Below are 19,817 nucleotides of genomic sequence, written 5' to 3'. Positions count from 1 at the left end.
TATGAGGAGAGGCTGAGGGAGCTGGGGGTGTGCAGCCTGCAGAAGAGGAGGCTCAGGGGTGACCTCATTGCTGTCTACAACTACCTGAAGGGAGGTTGTAGCCAGGTGGGGTTGGGCTCCTCTGCCAGGCAACCAGCAACAGAACAAGGGGACACAGTCTCAAGTTGTGCTGGGGGAGGTCTAGGCTGGATGTTAGGAGGAAGTTGTTGGCAGAGAGAGTGATTGGCATTGGAATGGGCTGCCCAGGGAGGTGGTGGAGTTGGCGTCCCTGGAGATGTTCAAGCAAAGCCTGGCTGAGGCACTTAGTGCCATGGTCTAGTTTACTGGCTAGGGCTGGGTGCTAGGTGTGACTAGATGATGTTGGAGGTCTCTTCCAACCTGCTTGATTCTACGATTCTATGACCTCCAGGGACAGCAACTCCACCACCTCCCTGGGCAGCCCATTCCAATGCCAGTCACTCTCTCTGCCAACAACTTCCTCCTAACATCCAGCCTAGACCTGCCCTGGCACACCCTGAGACTGGTCCCCTTGTTCTGCTGCTGGTTGCCTGGGAGAAGAGCCCAACCCCCACTTGGCTGCAGCCTCCTTTCAGGTAGTTGTAGAGAGCAGTGAAACAGTTTGGACTCCTCTCTTTGAAAGCTTAGTGCCACAGTGCTCTTGTTTGGTGACTTTTAGTGCAGAAGGGAAATATTGCTGAGACAAAATTGCTGACAGCTAGGCTTCTAAAATAGTTTTGGATGAACTCAGATTATGAGTAGTTCATACACACTTTCCAAAAATGGACATAACAACTGGAGGCTTTTTTTTTCCCCTATCCAAGAGGTTACTGTGGTTTGTGGGTTTCTTTGTGTGGGAGCTTGCATCTTCACACACAGAAGTATAAGAAAACAGCCTGCAATAAAACACAAAAATAACCCAAAATGTAATATAGAAGTCTTCTGAGGTCTTGAGAATTATGGACCAAGTTAGTCAATAGCATTATGGTGAAGGAACCTATAAAGTGTTCCTGAGGAGATGTGAGGCTCCAGAGAAGCAATCAATTTGAAGATTAGGCATGACAAAAGCAGATTTGAACCAGAACTGTAAATAGATCTTTAGAGTGAGCTAAGTCCCAATGAATAGCTCATTGAAGAGCGAGATTGAAATCCAGACCAAAGAGATTTTAAAGAGATCCTGTGGTGTACACACTGTGCAGGGTGGCAGATGAGATGAGCACAACTCTCACTCTTTCTGTGGTTGTAACTTATGAAGCTATGAACTCTCACTTTGCTGTTCTCTTCAGTGATCAGCTATTTATCTTATGCAAACTCCCAGGCACCACTTTTTCAGTGCTGGAGTCAGCAGGATTATTTCCACTGCATTTGGTGCACATTACTTCAGGTGGTGACTAGCAGCAAAAACCATCAGCACATGTACAAGCAGCACAATGCTACTCTTAGGAGCATAATGTGTGGGCCACCTGGGTCTGGTATAGGACAAGCTAACCTATCCTGACTTCACTTCCCACACCAACACCCAACAGCAGCTACTGTATCCTAAAAAGCTGCAGCAGTTCCCACCAGGGTTGTCATTTATTCAACTCCTCTTTCACCCCAGAGGTTCCTTTTCTTTCAGTTTTGCTACTGGGCATGCCAGAACTGTGCTCCAGCTTTCACTTAACCCATAGCAACATGCAAGACTGGTCAGGCCACACCTTGAGTGCTGTGTCCAGTTCTGGGCCCCTCACTTCAAGAGAGATGTTGAGATACTGGAATGTGTCCAGAGAAGGGCATCAAAGCTGATGAGGGGCTTGGAACACAGCCCTGTGAGGAAAGGCTGAGGGAGCTGGGGGTGTGCAGGCTGCAGAAGAGGAGGCTCAGGGCTGACCTCATTGCTGTCTACAACTACCTGAAGGGAGGTTGTAGCCAGGTGGGGTTGGTCTCTTCTGCCAGGCAACCAGCAATAGAACAAGGGGACACAGTCTCAAGTTGTGCTGGGGGAAGTCTAGGCTGGATGTTAGGAGGAAGTTGTTGGCAGAGAGAGTGATTGGCATTGGAATGGGCTGCCCAGGGAGGTGGTGGAGGCACCGTCCCTGGAGGTGTTGAAGCAAAGCCTGGCTGAGGCACTTAGTGCCATGGTCTAGTTGACTGGCTAGGGCTGGGTGCTAGGTTGGCCTGGATGATGTTGGAGCTCTCTTCCAGCCTGGTTGATTCTATGATTAATGAAAACATCTCACTGGAATATAGTTTCCATTGAAGATGAGCACATCTGACAGCACTTTAGTCAGTTTTCCAGTGGTAGCTGTAGCCACCTGAGAAATTCAGAGTGGAAATTTAAACTTGGTGCAACATAGTCTCTCTGTGCAAGACATGGAAGAACAAGACAACGTGCTTCTTCCAAGTCCATCTTGAATTGATTAAGGATCGGGATCACTGTGTGCCAACTCGCACTTTCAGTCTCAAAACTGCAGTGGAAATTCATCATCCTGTCAACTCTGGTTCCTTTAAATACTCATCAGAGAGAAATTCAAAGGAGGCTAACATTCTTTTTCCGTTGGCACCTTCCTAAGCAACAGTCTAACATTTTGTGGGGTAGCATTTCTATCCAGCATAATGCAGCACCTTGCTGATAAATGAAGTTGCTGGGAAGAAGTGGTAGAGCAGCAGGGATTTCACAGTATCACAGTATCATCAGGGTTGGAAGAGACCTCACAGATCATCAAGTCCAACCCTTTACCACAGAGCTCAAGGCTAGACCATGGCACCAAGTGCCATGTCCAACCTTGCCTTGAAGTGCCCCAGGGATGGCGACTCCACCACCTCCCCGGGCAGCCCATTCCAGTGTCCAATGACTCTCTCAGTGAAGAGAGTCATTGGAGTCATTCCTCTCTGCAGGTATTGAAGCATCGATGTGCTTTTCACTGCTTCTTTTTCTTCTCACCCCCCCCTCAGTATTTTCTGCTAAAAGGATTTTCCAAGAAAAAGAAAGCCCTGAACAAACCCAAAAGCCATGGAACCATAGTGACTGTGACAAGCCATTTCACAAGGAATAGGACAGAAGGAGGTACACATTGACAGTGTTAGGGCTTTATCTTTTATTCTTGCCCACTCTGAGAAAAGAGGTGCAGCAAGCTAAGCTGCCACTGCTGCATTTTGCCTCGATGAACTGGAGATCTGGTGGAAATCCCAAAGCTGATCCAAAGCCTCAGAACAGCACTCTGGACTCTGACTCACCCTGTTTTGCCCAAGCATTTCAGACCCAGTTGTTCATGCCCTTGTCCAGCACACTGCATACTTCTCTCTCAGCACAAATTCTTGGGCAGGATTCAGTGAGACAACTCATGTGCTGACACACGTCAGGGTTGGCAATTCCAACCCTGTCTACTTCTACTTCACTGACAGACAAGCATCGTGCAAGTGCTCTGCAGTGTTAGCACATAAATCAAAACATAAGAAGTGTAGCCAGGATCTTTGTGTTTTGGAGGGGAGCAGCAGGCAGGCACTCATTGCTCTGCCAGCACTAGCTACCAAGACAAGACTTTGCCTGTCTCTACATCACATCTGTGCACTTCTTGCTCAAGTCACTGTAGGGAAACCAAGTTCTGTGAACAGACAGGAGATTCTCTGTGTATCTTCACAGACTTTGCCTGTCTCTACATCACATCTATGCACTTCTTGCTCAAGTCACTGTAGGGAAACCAAGTTCTGTGAGCAGACAGGAGATTCTCTGTGTATCTTCACAGACTTTGCCTGTCTCTACATCACATCTATGCACTTCTTGCTCAAGTCACTGTAGGGAAACCAAGTTCTGTGAACAGACAGGACATTCTCTATGTATCTTCACAGACTTTGCCTGTCTCTACATCACATCTGTGCACTTCTTGCTCAAGTCACTGTAGGGAAACCAAGTTCTGTGAACAGACAGGACATTCTCTATGTATCTTCACCAAAGGGACTGGTGATAGCCTTTATACAAAGCATAAAACCAAAAAGCTCTTCAGCTCTCTCTTAATAAATATCATATGGATTTTTACTTGTAATTTCTCTTATTTTCTCACCCTTATACTTATAAAATACTCACATTGAGAAAGGTCATGTTTTCTTGCCTCATCTAATTAAGAAGATTGTCTTTTCTTCACCTGGCTTTCACAGAATCACAGAATGTCAGGGGCTGGAAGGGACCTCGAAAGCTCATCCAGTCCAACCCCCCTGCCAGAGCAGGATCACACAGGAATGCATCCAGGTGGGTTTTGAGTATCTCCAGAGAGGGAGACTCCACAACTCCCCTGGGCAGCCTGTGCCAATGCTCTGCCACTCTCACAGTGAAAAAATTCCTCATGTTTCCATGAAACTTCCTATTCCCCAACTTCCACCCATTGCCCCTCGTCCTGCCATCAGGCATCATCAAGGAGACCCTGGCTCCATCCTCCTGGTGCTCACCCTTTGCATAAAGAGATTTGCTCTTTTTAAACAGCTGACAAATGCTTACTAATGCTTGCATGCAGAAAGATATTGGAGGGATAAGCTAGGTTTGAAAATGCAGTTTCTCAGAACCCTTCTGTATCTTCCACTTTCATCTTTTACCAAGTTACCTGAGCATGCTACCACAAGCAGAGAGGATGCACCAAATGCATCAGCAGAAGAGAAGGTCTAAGCCTATTTCTCCCTTCTCAGTACTGTTCCTGACTGGTTGGGGTTTTTGTGTGTGTGTGTGGGGGGGGTGTTTTCACTTGGTTGGTTGGTTTTTGATTGTGCTGGTTTGAGGCTAATTGGAATATTTTAGTGAGAAAAATTAGATTATAGGCTGTGAAAAAGAAACAGTGGTGATGTCTGCTTCACTCATGGGCTTGCTGAGATGTACAAAAACAAGGACAAAAGTATAGATAAGTCAGTGTGTCTGGGTCTCTGTTGGTGCCTGTGCTTTCTCCCTGGGCCTTTCTTGTGTAATCCAACTCATTCTGCTTCTAACCCCCCTTGCTGATCCTCACAGCTCACCCTGACAATAAGACATACTCTGGGATAAGGTAGAGGGGTGGAAAGAAGGTGGAAAGGTGATTTGGAGCCCCTCCTGGGGACTCTGATTTCTGGGAGGGTTGTTGTGTTTCTGTATTACTTTTAGCTCATCTATTTCTGTCTATAGCTGTATATATTTGTGATATATTGTCAACCTCTGCTTGTATATTGTGCTAAGCTGTAAATACAAAGCTTCATTCCTTAACTTCTAGCTGGCTGAGTCTAGTTTGGGTGATTTCATCAGAGTTGGGGGGTGGATATAACTCTCAAACCATCACATTGGTTTTGCTTTTGGTTATCCTTTTATCTTTGTTTTTGTTTTGTTTTGTTTGTTTTATTCTCCTCTTTCCCCTGGGAATGCAGATAGCCTCTCCTCCACTGGATTGCCTTCCTTTTTTGTGTCATTCTGAAATGTACCAGAGTATCTGTGTTATCCAACTTGCCTGTTGCACATCTCAACACTCACATGCTTCCACATCTTGTAGAAATTAATCCCTCTGTGATCAACAGTAAGGGGATGTCAAATGGGAGCGTTCACATTTTGATGGGTTATTCATGGGTTTGTAGCTTTCAAGGCGTTTTAAACAGAATAGAGTTCCTGTATGCATCCCCAAAGGGAAAATTCATTTAGGTAAGGAAGGGTAAATCTAAATGGGATTTGGGCACTGCAGTGCTAAGTATCACACAGTATCACACAGTATCACACAGGTTGGAAGAGACCTCACAGATCATCAAGTCCAACCCTTTACCACAGAGCTCAAGGCTAGACCATGGCACCAAGTGCCACGTCCAGTCCTGCCTTGAACAGCTCCAGGGACAGCGACTCCACCACCTCCCCGGGCAGCCCATTCCAGTGTCCAATGACTCTCTCAGGGAAGAACTTTCTCCTCACCTCCAGCCTAAATCTCCCCTGGTGCAGCCTGAGGCTGTGTCCTCTTGTTCTGGTGCTGGCCACCTGAGAGAAGAGAGCAACCTCCTCCTGGCCACAACCTCCCCTCAGGTAGTTGTAGACAGCAATAAGGTCTGCCCTGAGCCTCCTCTTCTCCAGGCTAACCAATCCCAGCTCCCTCAGCCTCTCCTCGTAGGGCTGTGCTCAAGGCCTCTCCCCAGCCTCGTCGCCCTTCTCTGGACACGCTCAAGCATCTCAATGTCCCTCCTAAACTGGGGAGGTGGTGTGGTGCTTCTTCTTTAGGTGCATTGTCAGTTACATGCTTAAGCTGGATTTATAGGAATGGTTTTAGATCTTAAACAGGGTTCACAAAGTCCAGCACACTGAGCTGTAAGCTGCTTGAAATACCCAGGAGTCCATGCTACAAAGGAATGGGGCTTGCACCCTAAATGTCTTCTGACCTGCTCTCCTACCCCTGCTTGCAGGTAGCATCTTCCACCAGTTAGTATTTACAAGTCTGAGTCTGCTTTGCAGTTTGGAAATCAAACATATTTTTTCTACTAGTTCAGTTGGCTTTGAGCAGTTTTTTCCACCCCTCTTTTCACCAAGGGGGCATTCAGTGGGAGTTAACAGAAGTGTCTTTAGTCCTTAAGCTGGGTGAACATCAGTTGTCACAAGATAGGTCAAAAAGTGTTAGCAGAGCCACTTTTGTTCCTGGGGCAACAGGGTTGCTGCCAACACCTCACAGTAGCTCCAGCAAAGCAAACACTGTCTTGTTCAGGCTGTGCATTCGAAGTAGTTCTTAGAGCAATTCTCAGGGCTTTCACTCAAAAATAAATGACTTTCTAATCACTCCAAGAAGGATGCTGAAGAGAATGGGAGGATTTTTCTTGTTTCCATGAGCTGATATGGAATAAAATTTGTTCCTACTCCAGGAGCTCTCTGGTTGCTCATCATCCACTACACAAACAAACAGAAAAGAACGCATGTGGTCTTTTTTTCCCCCCCCCCTCTGCTGTCCCCTTGTCATCAGCACAACATGAAAAGAATACCCTAAAGTTCAGACCTTTCCCTGCCAGTTTCTCTCTTCTTTATTCACAGCAATTATCTCAGAGGTACAAAGGTCTTTCTTTTGCTGCTTGGTGTGTATCAGAACGTATCATATTCCGGATAAAACGATTAGGCAACTGCAGATGCGTGCCTGAGTCACACATATGTCAAGAGCACTGCAAGAGCATTACAACATTAGGAAGAGAGAAAACTCTGGTTTTGATTACTGATAATTATAGATAAGCTGTAGCTGACAGTCATTTTCTGACCACAAACTCGAATCAATCAATTAAAGACTGCATGAGGCAGCACCCATCTTTAATCATTTCCAGGCTCTTTAAAGCGATCCATTACTCTGATTGTATGTCAGAGCTGCTGTGCACCATTTGTTGTTGCTGCTGAGGGTCAAACATGCAGCTACTTTAAAGCTAATTTCAAGAAAGCATTTCACAATCTAATAAGAAATAGCCTCTATAGAAATATTAGCCATAACCATTAAATTAAAGTCTTGGTTTAATTAGACAAGCATCACAGATGGATTGAATATCTTTTGGCCCCGTGGCACATAGGTAAGTGCTGTTGTTGGTTGGTTGGTTGTAGAACTGATTCATGTTGTACCATGGAGAAAAAAAGAAAAAGATAAGTTCAACTCTGTTCCTCCCTGTTCCTATTTTCAAAGATTTTTTTCATGTGGTAGAATCATAGAATCAACCAGGTTGGAAGAGACTTCAAAGATCATTCAGTCCAACGTATCCTCCAGCCCTATCCAGTCAACCAGACCATGGCACTAAGTGCCTCAGCCAGGCTTTGCTTGAACACCAGGCAACCATCAATGGAACAAGGGGGGACAGTCTCAAGTTGTGCTGGGGAAAGTATAGGCTGGATGTTAAGAGGAAGTTCTTGCCAGAGAGAGTGATTGGCATTGGAATGGGCTGCCCAGGGAGGTGGTGGAGGTACCATCCCTGAAGGTGTTCAGGAAGAGCCTGGATGAGGCACTTAGTGCCATGGTCTGGTTGACTGGCTAGGGGTGGGTGCTAGGTTGGACTGGATGATCTTGGAGGTCTCTTTCAACCTGGTTGATTCTATGATTCTATGACTCAGGTTTCTGGGAGGGCTGCTGTGTTTCTGTATTAACTTTTTGCCTTGTATATTTCTGTCTAGAACTGTATATACTGTAAATATCTGCTTGTCTGTTGTGCTAAGCTTCATTCAACTTTCCAGAGCTGCTGAGTCTAGTCTGGGTGATTTTCCAAGGTGTGTGTGGGGGCTGGTAACACCCAAACCATCATAGGGACTTAAATACTTGACCTTGCTTAAGATCCAGATAAAGACTGCTGAATCCAAACCCAGACTCTCAGCTTCCTGACCCAGCCCTTTAAACGGGGTTTGTGACACAGGGAAAGAGCAGCAGAAGCTCAAACATGCTGTTTTCTCAATTGCTGTCTTAAGGCTTGATGTGTGATGAGAACTGGTGCCTAAGACACAAACCCTTCCCTCTGCTTTGCAGGAGTACCCTGGCATCCTGCTTCAGACCTACCTCTGCTGCTTTTTGAAGACAAAAGGCTTGGTATGAAAATATTTCTCCAGGAGGCTTTAGGTAAGTTTTGGTTAGAAATTCACTGTCATCATATGAAGCAAATCCCATCAAGTGCTAGTTTGAGCCACTTTTGTGCAGAGCTTGCTGTGGGTAAACCCTCTGCTGTTCCTGGGAACAGAATCTGACTCCTGCACACATACTGTTCCCTCACTGAAACAGTTTATCCTACTGGCATGCTTGATCCCCTGTGTAGGCACAGTTTATCAGAGCCTCTTTTATTAAAAGGAAAAAAGGAGAAAGGGGTTGTGTGGCCTTTTAAATTCAGTAAAGGTGCTTTGAACAGATTATTGCTGCTCATGTAAGTTAATTTCCCGTTGATCAGAGCTGGGCCCAGTCCTGTTCAATACCTTTATTGATGATCTGGACCAGGGGATTGAGTCCAGCATCAGTAAGTTTGCAGATGACACCAAGCTGGGAGCAGGTGTGGAGCTGTTGGAAGGTAGGAGAGCCCTGCAGAGGGACCTGGACAGGCTGGATGGGTGGGCAGAGGCCAAGGGGATGAGATTTAACAAGGTCAAGTGCAGGGTTCTGCACTTTGGCCACAACAACCCCAAGCAGTGCTACAGGCTGGAGACAGAGTGGCTGAAGAGCAGTCAGGCAGAAAGGGATCTGCCTGAAGAAGATGAGCCAGCAGTGTGCTCAGGAGAGCCAATGGCATCCTGGCCTGCATCAGGAGCAGTGTAGCCAGCAGGACAAGGGAGGTTATTCTGCCCCTGTGCTCAACACTGCTCAGGCCACACCTTGAGTGCTGTGTCCAGTTCTGGGCTCCTCAATTCAAGAGACATGTTGAGGTGCTGGAAGGTGTCCAGAGAAGGGTGACAAAGCTGGTGAGGGGCCTGGAGCACAAACCCTGTGAGGAGAGGCTGAGGGAGCTGGGGGTGTGCAGCCTGCAGAAGAGGAGGCTCAAGGCTCAACTACCTGAAGGGAGGCTGTAGCCAGGTGGGGTTGGTCTCTTCTCCCAGGCAACCAGCAATAGAACAAGGGGACACAGTCTCAAGTTATGCCAGGGGAGGTTTAGGCTGGATCTTAGGAGGAAGTTGTTGGCAGAGAGAGTGATTTGCATTGGAATGGGCTGCCCAAGGAGGTGGTGGAGTCACTGTCACTGGAGGTGTTGAAGAAAAGCCTGGATGAGGCATTAGTGCCATGGTCTGGTTGACTGGCTAGGGCTGGGTGCTAGGTTGGAGTGGATGATCTTGGAGGTCTCTTCCAACCTGGTTGATTCTATGATTCCTGGAGGATTTTGCTTAGCTAAGGCATTTCAGCAGGACCGGGGTGCACAGCAGAAGCTCTCTGCCCTTTCACTGGAACATTATCAGCTGATCCAAATACCCTCTCATGAAATTGTTTATTTATCATATTAATCTCAGAGCATTTCCACTCCACTGATGATGTGAAATGTAAGTAGTTATTTATAATCATGCTAAATAAGACCACATTTCCAGTCCCCTCCTAGGTTCAGTCAGTTATCAGATTACATGCCTGCTTCTCTCCTTTTATCTCTCATACAATGCACTGCTCTCAACAACGGCATCAAATGAACTTAGATGTCCAACTATAAATCATGCACATGTCGAAACAATAATACTGAAAGGATTATCATCACCCTCTGTAATTACAATAATGAAAAACAGATATGGGAAGGACGTTTTCCTGATCCCTGGAAAATCCCTAAAGAGGTCAATTTACTTTTCTCTGGGGAATATTTAACAAAGGGAAAGTTTAGTGGTTTATACCACTGTTGAAAGAACTGAACTTACAATAAGCACAATGTCACAATATAAAGTTAAAGTATATTTTATTGCACTGTTATGGTGGGGGGCTCCAGATGGTCCTGATACACATAGTTTTATAAGTAAGTGCTTTTTCAACTGAGAGCACTGATCACTGTCTGATGAAATGCTCTGTCAAAGCTAAGGCACACTACTCTGTGTGGGAACCTGCTGCAAATAGCAGGGGAGAATATCACCCAACAAGACCTAACTGGCATCTGATTTTTGGAGGTAGGATTGTTGTGGTGTAAAAGACTGGATAAGGCACTTAGTGCCATGGTCTAGTTGACTGGATAGGGCTGGGTGCTAAGTTGGAGTGGATGATCTTGGAGGTCTCTTCCAACCTGGTTGATTCTATGATTCTGTGTAGTACTTGTCTGAAGGTTTTGGAAGAGGAGAATTTCTATTCAAGAATGGATTCCCAGGGAGGTGGTGGAGGCATTGTCCCTGGAGGTGTTGAAGCAAAGCCTGGCTGAGGCACTTGGTGCCATGGTCTAGTTGACTGGCTAGGGCTCGGTGCTAGGTTGGACTGGATGATCTTGGAGGTCTCTTCCAACCTGGTTGATTCTATGATTCTATGATCTATGTGGTGTAATAAAAGAAAAGAAAATGGTAAGAAAAAGAACCCCCTACATAGCATTAATTTATTTTATTGTAAAGAAGAATTCATCCAACTCCTAAGTCCTGAATTTGCAGCTCTCAAGTCTAAACTGGGTCATATATTTTAGGACTTGAGTAAGTCTCTTTGGGTGCACAGACTTTTCTGGTCTTCCTGGCTGCTAAGTCTGCCCAACAGAATCAGGTTTCTCAGTCCTGCTTTTGAGTGCAAAACTTGACTACTGCATCACACAAATTCAGTCTCTCCTGCATTTTGTCATAGAATCAACCAGGCTGGAAGAGACCTCCAAGCTCATCCAGTCCAACCTAGCACCCAGCCCTAGCCAATCAACTAGACCATGGCACTAAGTGCCTCAGCCAGGCTTTTCTTGAACACCTCCAGGGATGGTGACTCCACCACCTCCCTGGGCAGCCCATTCCAATGGCAATGTAGCAAGGCTCAGGACTGTGGGTTGTGTCCAGCCCACTCAACCTTCACTGGAAGTAACTGAGCAGAGACAATTAGGAACAGGAGAAGATCTGCTCCTTAGTCCAAACATCTGTAATTCTTCAGGAGTAACTTAAATGAATCTCCCAGCACCACAAACTTCCAAGGACTTTTGTACTTCACTAAAAAAAGTGTTCAGCTACAGACTGCCAAGGAGAGACATATAACCACTATTTTCTAGATAAAAATAGTCTTGTGACAGATGTCCCTCTGAGCTGGCTTTTACCATAGGCAGGCTTTCATCTCTTCTAAGCAATATTTGTCTGTACTGTTGCTTCCGTGCCACACAGCAAACCATTTCTGAGCTGAATCTAGTGTGAACATGGCCATGCTAACAGCTGTGTCACAGTATCACCAAGGTTGGAAGAGACCTCACAGATCATCAAGTCCAACCCTTTACCACAGAGCTCAAGGCCAGACCATGGCACCAAGTGCCACGTCCAATCCTGCCTTGAACAGCTCCAGGGACGGCGACTCCACCACCTCCCCGGGCAGCCCATTCCAGTGTCCAATGACTCTCTCAGTGAAGAACTTTCTCCTCACCTCAAGCCTAATTTTCCCCTGGCACAGCCTGAGGCTGTGTCCTCTTGTTCTGGTGCTGGTCACCTGAGAGAAGAGAGCAACCTCCTCCTGGCCACAACCTCCCCTCAGGTAGTTGTAGACAGCAATAAGGTCACCCCTGAGCCTCCTCTTCTCCAGGCTATGTGTCAGTACAACTGGGGTTGCAATAACCCTCAGCTTGGGTGTAGACAGAAGCTCAGGTCCACACTTAAATAATCAGACTTTGTCCATCCATGACACATTGACTTCAACAGGATAGAGTGTAGTCATATGGGCAATTTAGCTGCCAGCTGGGGGAACAGCAGCCTCCAGCAGGCAGAAGCAGTAACCTCTTACACTGGCACGGCCAGAGCTAGAAGTCTACAGCCTAAGCCACAAAGCTTTAGTTGTGTAAGTAACAAATCTGCCACTTAAAGTGGGTGGCTGCAACACAACCACACAAAAATGTTTAAAATGAGAGTTGCTATCCACCTACATGGCTGTTTGTAACACAAGCCTCTTCTCTGGTCACTCTAGCACATTCTGAAAACCTTGTCCAACAGTATCTACTGTGGAGGGTACAGTTCTGATGCCTGCATTTGCAGATGGACACAGAGCCTAAGGCAAGGGCAATGAAACTAATACACGAGATAAAAAGGATGCCTTATGAAGAGGCACTGTCAGAGGAGGTTACTGGCACTCATCAGATCTAATTCTGTAAGCCATGGTTTGTGTTTATGATGTCACAAGAGTAGCTCACAGGATCAACTGAGCTAGTCCATAGCCTTAAAACAAATGCTTTGTTTGCAGAATTGCCCACCAATCTACTATGTTCACCTGAACTTGTCCCTCTCACCCTCCAGTATGCCACTGCTACATGCTTGGGAAGCAGCACACACCACTGCCTGTAGTTGGGAAATAGCCCTGCCCAAATTAAGACAGGGTTTGCTTTCTCTCCTTTCTAGCTTGCTCCTTGTCCATCTCCTGGTGCAGCATGTGAGAGGTGTTACGCAATGTGCAATGAGTTGCCAGAAGAAAACGTTGCTGTCGTGTTTGCATGACCCAAGCTCCCCTGAAACAAACCCATAATGGTTAAAGTGAGTACCTTGTGTCCTTCTTCAAAGGATGGCCAGCAAATAGCTCTTCCACCAAGGCTGCAGGCAGAACACTGCTTTGGAGAGACATCACTCGGTCTTTGCTTTTCAACTGGTTATGGGAAGAATAAATTAGATGAGGTTTTTTTCCTGGGCTGGATAACTCCCTGTCAGATAGGTTTGAATTAATGATGGAATGTAGTCCTGCAAAGCCAAGGTACTGACCGTGCTTTGTCCATGCACAGCTGTCAATACAAAGAAGAAATAAGGACCCAGAGAAGTTTTGTCTGCAAATCTAGTCCAAAGATGGTAGAGAAAGGGCCTAAATATAAGCTGGAGAAGCTGTTGTGCAAACCCATCTCTGAGTTCAGGTGCTAATTTCTTTCTCTTATTTTCTAATGACCTGATGTATTTTGTGGGGCTATCCACTTCTAAAATTTGAATGAGTGGCCAGAGATTGGGATTCATCTCTTCTAATTATAGAGATCAGCAAAACAAGTGTGCACTTCAGCTCATCACTGAGACTCCTTTCACAAGCAATAGAGAATCTCTTCAGCACAGACTGGGATCACAGTATCACAGTATCATCAGGGTTGGAAGAGACTTCACAGATCATCAAGTCCAACCCTTTACCACAGAGCTCAAGGCCAGACCATGGCACCAAGTGCCACGTCCAATCCTGCCTTGAACAGCTCCAGGGACAGCGACTCCACCACCTCCCCGGGCAGCCCATTCCAGTGTCCAATGACTCTCTCAGGGAAGAACTTTCTCCTCACCTCCAGCCTAAATCTCCCCTGGTGCAGCCTGAGGCTGTGTCCTCTCATTCTGGTGCTGGCCACCTGAGAGAAGAGAGCAACCTCCCCCTGGCCACAACCACCTCTCAGGTAGTTGTAGACAGATCAGGTGAAATATACCTCAGAGTGCCATGGATAACTAACTGGGTATCAAGTGACTATAAGGAGGGATCACCTGACTATTTCACATACAGCCACATATACTGTAGTCCCCTAAAATTAGGAAAGATGAATCCCACTGAAAGAAGTGAGTATGCTCAGATCTTGAAAGACTGCACTTGTACTATAGACATTGAGTAACTAACTTGTAGTTTTTCCTTCCTTTGCTGGAGTATTGCAGAGTAACCTTACTCTAGATGCTAGTTTGTCTGATGTAGGACTTCTTAGCAACAACTGCCTCTTGTCAGCATAATAAAAGGTCCTGTTGGAGGGCCAAGGATGCTGTTGTAAGAGCTGACAAGTATGGGCTAGTGGAACAGTCCGTTATGCCCTCATCACTAGGAGAGAATCACTGCATAATTCATCCTAGATCTGGAAGAGTCATAAATCAGCCTGGCAGCCACTTCTCTGAGAAAGCAGAATATGATGCTAGGAGATCCTCACGGGCACTGTAAACGTGCCTTGGAGTTAACCATATCTTGCTTAAATCCTGTGAAGGCCTATAGAGACACAACATCCCTGGGTACTTTCCCTGTACTTTCTCCTGCCCCCACAAATACAAACAGGACCTTAGCAAAGAGCTTCTTGCCAGCTCCCAGGTCTCCCAGTCACTTCCCAGACCTCCACCTACTCATTTCCTTAATGGCTCCTTTCAGCAGTTCTTTCCACACCGCTGAAGGAGCAGGTGCTAATTCTAATGCTAAATAAGTATTTCCTGTGTCCTTTACGGTCAAATCTAAACCATAGTAGCCTTCTTCAAATTTCCTGCCATCCCATCCTGGGGAAACAGAGTTCAGGCTGTCTTTTTACGTTTTCCTTCTAGATAACATCACTGTTACTACAATATGAACCCATATCCCACACTACCCTTCCCCTAATTAGACCAAAGGCTAAGAGCACAGCTGATGTTTGTGCTCAGAGTACAGTGCTGTGGACTCAGGATTCAGTTCTCATACTATGTAAAAAGATAGTAATAGGCCAATATCATAGAATCAACCAGGTTGGAAGAGACCTCCAAGATCATCCAGTCCAACCTAGCACCCAGCCCTAGACAGTCAACTAGACCATGGCACTAAGTGCCTCAGCCAGGCTTTGCTTCAACACCTCCAGGGACGGCAACTTCACCACCTCCCTGGGCAGCCCATTCCAATGCCAATCACTCTCTCTGGCAAGAATTTCCTCCTAACATCCAGCCTATACTTCCCCTGGCACAACTTGAGACTGTGTTCCCTTGTTCTGCTGCTGCTTGCCTGGCAGAAGCAACCAACCCCCACCTGTCTACAACCATCAGTCCCATCAGTCTTGTGTTTGACATAGACTTACAATCTGTTGTTGAGACCAGATTGAATATTGGCTGCCCTTTATCTCAGACCATTATGACATTAGGTACACTGGCCAGTTTGCAATCATCCAAATGCATGTAAAAATATATAAACTCACCAAAAAGCATGGTTGCTCTCTGCTGCAACAGCCTTAACCAAGAGAAAAACAACATCTAGAATGCTGTTTTCTGGTCACTCTGCCTTTGCTTCAGTAACACTCAGAGAGGATAACATGGTGTGGTCAGCAGGAGCAGGGAGGTCATTCTGTCCCTGTACTCTGCACAGACAAGCGAGCAGAAAGCAGCAGTTAAACACAGAGGAGCTCAGCCAGCACCCGTGGGTAATGTTAGGCAATCATCAAGCCTAGTCCTACATAGCCGGGGGGCCACCAGGCCCCCCGGCCTTTTTGATCCCCTCCACCACTCACCCAGTGCACTCACCAGGGTGGGGGACTCACCGGTGGTGATGGGAGGAAGATCCTCTGCCCAGCTGGGCAAACTTGGAGCTACTGCTTCTTCTGGGGGCGATTATAAAGGGGAGTGAGCAGGGAGGGCAAAGTGGTCACACCTGGGGTGGGAGGAGACTGCAACAGCACCCAGGTGCTGTGAGTTTGGGAGAAAAAAGGGGGAAATGTGAGGTGGGAAAGAAGTAAAGATTATATTCTTCACAGCAAGAGTGATTGGCATTGGAATGGGCTGCCCAGGGAGGTGGTGGAGTGCCCCATCCCTGGAGGTGTTTAAGAGGAGGCTGGATGAGGCATTTAGTGCTGTGGGTTAGTTAATTAGAAGGGTTAGGTGATAGGTTGGACTCGATGATCCTAGAGGTCTTTTCCAACCTGGTTCATTCTGTGATTCTGTGTGATTCTGTGGTTAGACCACACCTTGAGTCCTGTGTTCAGTTCTGGGCCCCCCAGTTTAGGAGGGACATTGAGATGCTTGAGCGTGTCCAGAGAAGGGCGACACAGCCCTATGAGGAGAGGCTGAGGGAGCTGGGATTGGTTAGCCTGGAGAAGAGGAGGCTCAGGGGAGACCTTATTGCTGTCTACAACTACCTGAGGGGAGGTTGTGGCCAGGAGGAGGTTGCTCTCTTCTCTCAGGTGGCCAGCACCAGAACAAGAGGACACAGCCTCAGGCTGTGCCAGGGGAAATTTAGGCTGGAGGTGAGGAGAAAGTTCTTCCCTGAGAGAGTCACTGGACACTGGAATGGGCTGCCCGGGGAGGTGGTGGAGTCGCCGTCCCTGGAGCTGTTCAAGGCAGGACTGGACGTGGCACTTGGTGCCATGGTCTGGCCTTGAGCTCTGTGGTAAAGGGTTGGACTTGATGATCTGTGAGGTCTCTTCCAACCTTGATGATACTGTGATACTGTGAGAGGAGCATTATGCAATGCACACTAATGCATCACCCTGACCCCACACCTAAGAGAGAGCCTGGCACAGTATTATTCAGTCCAATTGTACTCAGCTTAACACAAGCATTTTAAATAGATGAACCTCAAAGAAGAAATGCTACCCTCAGACATTTCCAAGGCATTTGTGACAAAAATACGACTCAGGATTTTAGAAGGGTTCTTGTTTTCATTACTCTGTGCTAAAGTATTGGCCAAGTATCAAAGCTTCTGAAAGCAGCAAGACAACTGGGATATTCAAAAAGGGAATAGAAGTGCCCTCAAACTGTCCCTTGAAAGAAAGACTTTTGTTCTTTCTGTGAAGTTTTAGACTCTCCTGAAAGGTTTCATTTTTAGTATACTTTAAAATCAATCTACAGTGATTCTTTAATTACACTGTTACCAAGACAACAATAGTATATCCTTAAAGCATTATGCATTCAGACTGAAATTAACCTACCTAGACCCTGGGGTTCAGACTACCATCTGCAGTCTCAACATACAACGCTCCTTTGTTTTTGCCCTTCTGATTTAGCCTTTGGAAAGTCCTCTCTGACAGCCCATTCAAGTGGTTTCAGAGAGTGGCAGTTCTTGCAGCTACTTTTCATCAATCATTTCCACTTTGCTCTCTTTTAAAACAAGTGCATTCAATTTCAGCTTTAATGAAGAGGCTGAAAACACAGGATGAGAAATAAATAACACAAAGAGTGTGGAAAATACATGCCACAGCTTAGAGTTTCTACTGTCTTTAGAAGTGTAATTTACTTTTCAGGTGATGGAAATGCCATTTTTTAACAGCCTCAGATGTTAATTACTCTGTATTACAGTCATATAAAACTTTGTCCTTATCATCATTTGGATAAATCCTAGAATCACAGAATCAACCAGGTTGGAAGAGACCTCTTTTGTAAACCTCTTAGGTTTATCAAGGTTTTACTGATCACTACAATTTATAGAACCACATTACCAACAAGTGAGGTTTTACTGATCACTACAATTTATATAACCACATTACCAGCAAGTGAGAATAATAAGCTAAAATAATAAGAGCAAATCATAGAATCAACCAGGTTGGAGGAGACCTCCAAGATCATCCAGGCCAACCTAGCACCCAGCCCTAGCCAGTCAACCAGACCATGGCACTAAGTGCCCCAGCCAGGCTTTTCTTTAACACCTCCAGGGATGGTGACTCCACCACCTCTCTGGGCAGCCCATTCCAATGCCAATCACTCTCTCTGCCAACAACTTCCTCCTAACATCCAGCCTAGATCTCCCCTGGCAAAGCTTGAGACTGTGTCCCCTTCTTCTGTTGCTGGTTGCTTGGGAGAAGAGCCCAACCTCCACCTGGCTACAACCTCCCTCAGGTAGTTGTAGGCAGCAATGAGCTCTGCCCTGAGCCTCCTCTTCTCCAGGCTAAATGCAACAAAAATGCTCCACCTTACTGTAAAGCAGTGCCAGACTGATACTTAGAGCTGTGGAACAGCTTTTTGATAGTTTTTTTTCCCCCCCATTCTTTGATTTGAATACTTCAAAAGGGGAAAGAGGATTTTATCAGCTGAGAATTTTTGTGAGATGCTAAGGGATTTTTTTTCACTCTTCTATTTTGTAAGGACTTTATCCTCTTGATTATTTTCCCCCAGAATTTTGGAAAGCTCTTCTGAAAGAAAAAGATATCAAAGAACAAACAATAGTGGAAATGTGCCAACTTTTAATCTTTTTAAAAGAGAAATTAAATAGTTTTATTTCAGTGGCCATGGCCCACAGAATGCCTGAGGTCTAGTGGGTCAGAGCCAGGAGCTGCCTTATTTCTCATTTGCTGTATGCATGCCTTTTACAAAGCATTCTGCTGAACAGCATCCTTCCATTATATTTATTTATAGGTTAATGTATGGTGTGGTTGCCTGTGTCAGCAAGGCCCTGGAGCTGATGATTCAGGAGATCCAGTCCTGGGTTTTAGGTTTCTCAGATTTATAGCATCAGCCAGGAGGTACTTATCCCACTTTCAAGTATCCTGGCAACAGTGAAGAAAGCAGTAGTATCAACATCAGCAGTAACCTTCCTTTCCCCATAGGCAGACTACTAGTTACAGCAGAAACAATATTGCTTTTCTATGCACACTACAACTGCCTCACAGCTCTCCCCTCCTAGGAAGTTTTTCTCTCTTTTTCAACCAACAATCTCCTTTGCTTTTATGATTTCCAGCTTGGGTGTGATCAAAGTTTGGACAGCATAACCTAGAGCATGATATATCTTTTTGGGGCGTTGTAGAACAAGCCCACTGCTGTTTCAGGGGCAGAGCCTAAGTCAGCAAAGAAGGAAGGGAAGATTGGTTTTACTTCTGTTAATGGAGGAAGCAGAAAGTGACCAACCTGCTCTGCCAGGGAGAGTCATGAGCATACACTGATGATGGGGTCAAAGGATGATTATTAGTTCACCAGGAAGTCTAGAAAAGCAATTACCTCAAGTCGCTGGACAATGGAGAGTTTAAGGGGGGTTAAAACAGCAGATAACTTGGCTTTGAATGGCAAATCTCCTCTATCAGCCTTGCAATGCTAATTGCCTCACCTATAACTCAGAAGCAATAATACACATCTCACAGGGCTTTCTGGGCTTTTACCAAGCGTTATGTCAATGCTATTCATACAGCACTGACTTCAGTGGTGTTACTTAACATAAACAAGTTCATAAGAGGGACACTTACAGCAAGAAGTGTCTGAATCTTTGCAGTGCAGACAGTACCATAAAATCATAGAATCAACCAGGTTGGAAGAGACCTCCAAGATCATCCAGTCCAACCTAGCACCCAGCCCTAGCCAGTCAACTAGACCATGGCACTAAATGCCTCATCCACTCTTTTCTTGAACCACCTCCAGGGACAGTGACTCCACCACCACCCTGGACAGCCCATTCCAATGCCAATCACTCTCTCTGCCAACAACTTCCTCCTAACATCCAGCCTAGACCTCCCCTGGCACAACTTGAGACTGTGTCCCCTTGTTCTATTGCTGGTTGCCTGGGAGAAGAGACCTGCCTGGGAGGATGTTGTTGCCAGAGAGAGTGATTGGCATTGGAATGGGCTGCCCAGGGAGGTGGTGGAGTTGCCATGCCTGGAGGTGTTGAAGC

General features: G+C 46.1%; 1 long non-coding RNA gene across 1 annotated transcript in view; it reads right to left on the bottom strand.

Moving 5' to 3' along the window:
• Positions 1 to 630: 630 nt before the first annotated feature.
• LOC135186438 (uncharacterized) overlaps positions 631 to 19,817 on the bottom strand; it is a 55,574-nt gene continuing 36,387 nt past the window's right edge. The window contains exons 2-3 of the long non-coding RNA XR_010306866.1: positions 13,048 to 13,148; positions 631 to 893 (exon numbers count right to left, since the gene is read on the bottom strand). This is a non-coding gene — a long non-coding RNA (uncharacterized LOC135186438). The remainder of the gene's footprint in view (positions 894 to 13,047; positions 13,149 to 19,817) is intronic.

The sequence above is a fragment of the Pogoniulus pusillus genome, chromosome 25 (genome assembly GCF_015220805.1).
Source record: "Pogoniulus pusillus isolate bPogPus1 chromosome 25, bPogPus1.pri, whole genome shotgun sequence".
Classification (NCBI taxonomy): Eukaryota; Metazoa; Chordata; class Aves; order Piciformes; family Lybiidae; genus Pogoniulus; species Pogoniulus pusillus.
This window is presented reverse-complemented; position numbering and strand designations above follow the sequence as displayed.